The following is a 6158-nucleotide window of genomic DNA, read 5'->3' on the forward strand; positions in this document are numbered from 1 at the left end:
CAATGATCAGGGATTATGGGAAAGATATTCCAAGAACATCTAGATGGCATCAGATTTCCCAGTCCTAAACTTGACAATATAGAAGTTGTCACTTGGGTACATCATCTTTAATCTTCACTCAGTTTACTACTAGAAGAAGCAACTAAGGCTGTTCCTACCACAACCAAGGCTTCCATTGCATACCTGGGCCATCTGAGATAGATAGATAGATGATAGATAGATAGATAGATAGATAGATAGATAGATAGATAGATAGACAGACAGACCGACCGACCTTTGGCATAGCACTTAAGCACAACACTGTTCACAGTACTGTCATTTTTAAAAGTCACTTCCCCATTGGGCACAGTTGCAAAACTGTAGATGTGTCCTTAAGGATGTTTCGAAATACACACATTCAACCTTTGTTTTTGTAAAAACCTACAAAAATACAATATTGCAGAATTTTTGTGCTGGGCAGTGACTTGTGGACCATGTATCTACAAGCAAAGGGTATACCTACCCACATAGGATCTTTTCTCATACATGCTCTGACATTACAGAAAAGAAATCATAACACAGAGGTGGGCCTGGAAAATACAGACATGGTTTTTCTGGGGTCGCCCATTTTCTTAAACCAGCAAGCCTGCTATGAATATATTATATTATATTATATAAGTTACTAATGTGTCTCTGTACTTTCCATTAATTTTTATTGAGATAATATGATGATGGCAAATAAATGTCAGAAACAAAGGTTGCAACTTCCAGCTATTTAAACAGTATTACACGTGTTAAATGTCATTTGATTTTTGGATGTTGTGCACTCCAGAACTAGGCTCACCCCAGCCCTGCTTTATATATATAGTAATTAGAAAATTAACTATTGTCTTTCCAAAAAGGCTGCCAGCTTGTCAACCACCCATGCTGCTATGCCTTTTACAGTGGCTGGAGCAAACAGAACTTGCAGGTCAAGCCTTATCCTTGCATCAGTGTAATTGCAGAGGAAAGCTCACATCTGCCAGTGGCTGCCAAGGGCACTGCTGTTAATATGCAAAGTCTGTTTGAAAATTTGGCAACATCGGCGGTGAAGCAAAACCTTTGGTTGGCTAATTGTGGGAAAGAGAAGAGGGTTTTGAGACACACAGGACTCTCCACTCAGAAGGAGAGGACTGCAGAAGACAAATCCTGCTGTACTCACTAAATTGATCATCCTTTCTCAGCCTTTGTCTTCCGAATTTTCCTCTCTGAAACTGAAGCGATGAGGTCATGCCATTGATTTTAATTAGAATGAAACAGGACTGGCTGGTTAGGATCTCATGGAGTTACACAATGACCCTTTGGAGATGTTTTCACTTGCACGGAACCTGATTTCCTAGACCAAGATCATGCTGGAGTGCATCATCAGTCCTAACCATCTTTCCAATGCAATGTCTCTGCAGCTCCGTTTGATAAATCTTGAGCCAATCCATGGCGAATCAATGGATGGGAGGAGGAATGCCACCTGCGAGATACATTTTAGAATCTTTACCACCATCATGCTGCACAATGGTATAAGAAGGTTTATTTCATGTGCTGTAGGCCTGTCAGATGGTTTCTGCTTTACCCAGATAATTCAATGATGTAAAGGCAGAAAGATCTTATTCAAATCAGTTGTCTGTACTGGTCATTTCAACAGGCCTATATTCCTAGTCTATAGAAGACCTGTAACACTGAAAGGTAACCACCTTGAGGTATAGGAAGGCACTGAATTCACGATGGTGAGAGTGATGAGTGCATACTCTCCATCTTACCTGATTTGCGAAATACAGTCCCGATTACTCCTCTGCCATCCCACTTTCTCAACTGTTTTTAAAACGTCCCAGTTTCTCTCTCTTCCTCCCTTTCCCCCCTTTTATCCCCATTGCTGCAAACTGATTTCAAAGTGCAAAATTTGTATGCCTTCAATTAATCCAGTGGTGGGAGAGAAGAGAGGAGAGGTGAAGTTTTGTCCTTCCACTTGTTGAAGCATATGTTGCAAGTTTCCTCTTTTGCCAGCCTAGCCATTCATGGAGAAAGCTAGGAATTGCAGCCCAGGAGCTTCTGGAGGGTACATGATTCTCACACACGATGTAGAAGTAAACCAGAATACTACACCTTTATCTCTCATATCGCAGAATTTCACATTTGCACACTTTTGGGTACAAATTTTAGCACTATTGTTTTCCATCTTCATTGTCTGCCCACAAGGTAATGACCAGTCCTATATAAAAGGTCTTCATCATGCAATAAATAATGAACTCTCCCAAAATCAAGTTGGGACTGTTACCTAATACTTTGATACAACAACACATTTTTCTTTCCCTAGCGTCAACTTTCAGCCAAAGAGGTGACTCAATCTGTTCCTGATCTTTCTCATAGGCTTCTCTCTGACATCACACAAGTTGTGCAACTTCTTGGATTTCCTGGGGGAATTTGGGACAGAGAACAGTGAGATGATCATGGACATAGGATTGTCTGCGGTTGTTGTTTTCCTTTTAAAAAACAGCTGCAGAGGAGATATTTCTTCTTCTCTTTGTATAACTGACTGCACCCATGCAAAGTGGCATAGCAAGCATTCTAGATCAGTTGCACAAAGGCTGGTGGAGGTACTGCAATAATAGGTGGGCAGGAAAGGGAAATTCAGGACAGGACAGTGACTGTTTTAGTGACTTCCATGTCAATGGGGAGGCTACTCCATTCCAACTCTTAGTTACAACTGTGAAGGAGCAAACCAAAGTGCTAAATCTATTTGAGGAGGCAAGGTTTAGTATACTGGGATACTACCTTAAAGTTCATACTAAGAATAGATTTCTCACTCCACCAGTTTGGAAGCTACAAATTGCTACCAGGAGAGGAGCTAGTGTAATGTTTTTGCCTTCCTTTGGCATCAGGGCAAGGGGTTAATTCATTTATTCATTAAGAATAGAAACAGGGGAAGGGAATAGAAGTATGGTAGGTCTGTAAACCTCAGCCCTCTTCCTTATAGTAGAAGGAGAAGTGAAATATATAGTGTTCTGTCCAGCTCTTTGTAGCTGCTTTCTCAGATGTCCATCTGAGAAAGATGTTAAATGATGGCAGAGGAAGTATGTGACAACAGGGAGTTCATGAAATGGTGATGTGTCCTCCATCCATGTTTGCTAAAATCACACTTTCGTCAAAAAGAACAAGCACTCACTTTTCTCTATCCTTGGAAGTCCAACTATTGTCATGTCAACCAACAAGTGGCTGCATCTCACAGATAGATGTCAAAGTGATCACACACAGATCTGTTCCCGAAACTAAGCAAACGTATCTATATTCGTGTTTGCTTGGGTGCAAATTCTAATGAGTTTAACTGGATTTTATTCTCAAAGGGGGGAAAGTGCATTGGATTCTGGCCATAGTTGGCTGCATCTCTCCCACACCCACGAAAAAACCCCAGAGGAACATATGGGCAGAGGCGAGGCAAACCAGTTTTGATTTACCTTCCACCCAGGCAAATGGAAAGTCTGTAACAATAATAAAAAATCCTCCACCTGTTTTTCTTAAACATGAATAATCTATATACAGGTTTATAATTATATCATGTCTTACTTGGGACACAGGGATGTAAATTACTTTCCGTTTACAGCCAGCATTTCCCAGCATGGTGTTGTGTAACTGTTGGGAATCGAATTTGGTTCCTTGATTTTCTTTTAATTATCTTATTAATTATTTCTCCCTTGTCTTGGCAGATTCCTTTTTAACAGCTTCATGACCGGTCGATATTCCCCTGGCATGGACTTGAAGTCATTGGGGATGTTGTTTCACTTAGCATGGTCACCTAAAAAAGAGGAGAGGGCTCCTGTGCTTTTGATAGCAATGTGGAAGGAGTTGCATAACAAGATATACTCACTGAAATGTCCTCTGTCATGCAGCTATTAAAGGTACAAGAGCCACATTGTCTTTTACATGGGTCCACTCTAGCTTTGCTAGCCGAATTTTGTCATTGGTTTCGCAACAAGTAATTGCAAAATCAGGTAATCGGACCACAGTAGGATCAGAATTGGTTCCAAATGGGAACGGCGGCCATATAAACCGATCAGCAATTCGCTCTAAAGCATAGTGGGAATGAGCCCCTAGACTGGTATGTGTCACATGCGTTCAGCCAGTGAAAAGTGCTATGAGTGAATACTCTGCACTTGCATGCATTTCAGCGCATGTTCTGGCATGTTCAGCATATGCTTCATGGTACTTCCAAGTTAGAAGTGGAGGCCAATGAACTGGGGTAGATACTGAGTCAGCACTGATAGTAATACTGACTCACCAGCATGGCTTCCGATGGTAAAAGTGTTATTCAAATTGTTCATGTTATGTTATTCTCCGTGAACAATATGATTCAGAATAATTCATGAGATAGGTTTGGGGTGGGACAGGGACCACTCCTACCTCTGAATCATCCATTTGCATGGCAGAGTGTCTAACTTTTCCATTGGCTTTTGTTTTTGGACCTTTCAAAACTCTACCCTGCAACTGTCCCAGTTTGGCAGGAACAGTCCCAATCAATCTGATGTCACTTCACTTTTGCAGCTGCTTTTAAAATCTCTCAGATTCTCTTTCCTCCTCTCACATGCCCTTTTTGTCCTCAGTTTACTTCAATTTTGGCAAGCTGCGGTCAAAGCCCAGAAGTAGTTTGCACTCAGTTAACTCACAGGGGAAAGAGAAGGGGAAAGGAGGGGATGGAATATTGCCCTTCCCAGTGGCCTCAGGCAAAAGCAAACTACTGCATGAATGATTTTGGCCATCTTGACCACTCTCTGATGTTGCTTGACCACATGTCTCCCATTTTTCATCTGTGAAATGTTGGAGGATATGTTAAAAACAGCTTTACACACTAGCGCTCAGGGAATAAAGTTGATCTCCAATCTTGGATGACGGAGGATGTTGCAGAACAACACATCTGGAGAGCTAGTTTCACTGAGTCAGGTTTCCGCCTGCCCAGTTGTCTGCCCTGCCTGAACCCACCTTCCTTTGGCTAGTCCTATAAGAAAAAGCCCCTGGGGAAATTAATCATGCATGTGAATGATGGCTAATATTATTACTTCAGCAACAATAATAAAGATGTGTTTCTCTTCACAGATGAAAACAAGCTTCTTCTCAGTACAACAGGCTTTGGAAATTGCTAGAAGAGCCCCAAGCCATGTTCTGAACCCTACCAACACCTTTGAGTGAATAAGCAAAACCAATTTGCTACCCTTCTCTTAGGAGTTTATCACACAAAGGAGATTGGGAGTTTATCCCATGAATATCTCAAAAAAAATTGTGTAATTACACAAAACGATTTTACACAAAGTCACACAAAACCCTCCATTAAAGTGGTCACAAAGAAGCATTAACATGCATCTTTTTACATCCAGGATTTCAGTGACAATGAATTTCCAATATCACTTTATTTGTACAATTGCGTGTGATAATCCTTCTTACTTTGCCATTTTCGCTTTATTTTGGGGATGCGTTAAATGTTCTTTAATCTCTCTTTAATGCCGAAATTAGCCCCAGTGTGATAAACTCCTTATAGATTATATACAGTGTGATTTTAATATCTTAGTATCCACTGGGGGTTGGTTCCAGGACCCCTTGTGGATACCACAATCCATGGGTGCTCGAGTCCCATTATACGCAATGCCATAAATAATAAAATGGTGCCCCTTATATAAAATGGCAAAATCAAGCTGTGGTTATGGAGGGCCGGCTGTAGTAAAGAGTTGTTAAGAGGCTAACTGAAGGATCACATTCTCCCCTGTATGCCTGCCTCCATTCGTATCTTTGGGGCAAGTCTTCTCTTAGTCTTGTCACTCACAGAGTCATTGGTAGTGAAGATGAAAGAGAGGGAATTCATGGTGGCTGCTCCCAGGCTATAAAGCTCTTTATCAAGAGAGGCTAAAGTATACCTCCCTTTCTTCTCCAAGAAGGCAAAAATCTTTTTTATTATTCTTATCCAGGCAGCCATTGGACTATTGACTGGCTCCAGAGGCAGGGTTTTAATGAGTTTGTGTTGTACTGTTACACTGATGTGCTTTTAAATTACCTTTTAATTCAATAGTGTAGTAAGACAGAGACCAAGCTCTTATGATGATGATCGCATTTATGGCTCTGCCCGCATTGTTATGCTGGGGGTTTGGGATGGCAATGCTAGCTAC

Source organism: Sceloporus occidentalis, unplaced genomic scaffold, assembly GCF_023333645.1.
Source record: "Sceloporus occidentalis isolate IW3139 unplaced genomic scaffold, rSceOcc1.0.p SCAF_13, whole genome shotgun sequence".
Taxonomy (NCBI): Eukaryota; Metazoa; Chordata; class Lepidosauria; order Squamata; family Phrynosomatidae; genus Sceloporus; species Sceloporus occidentalis.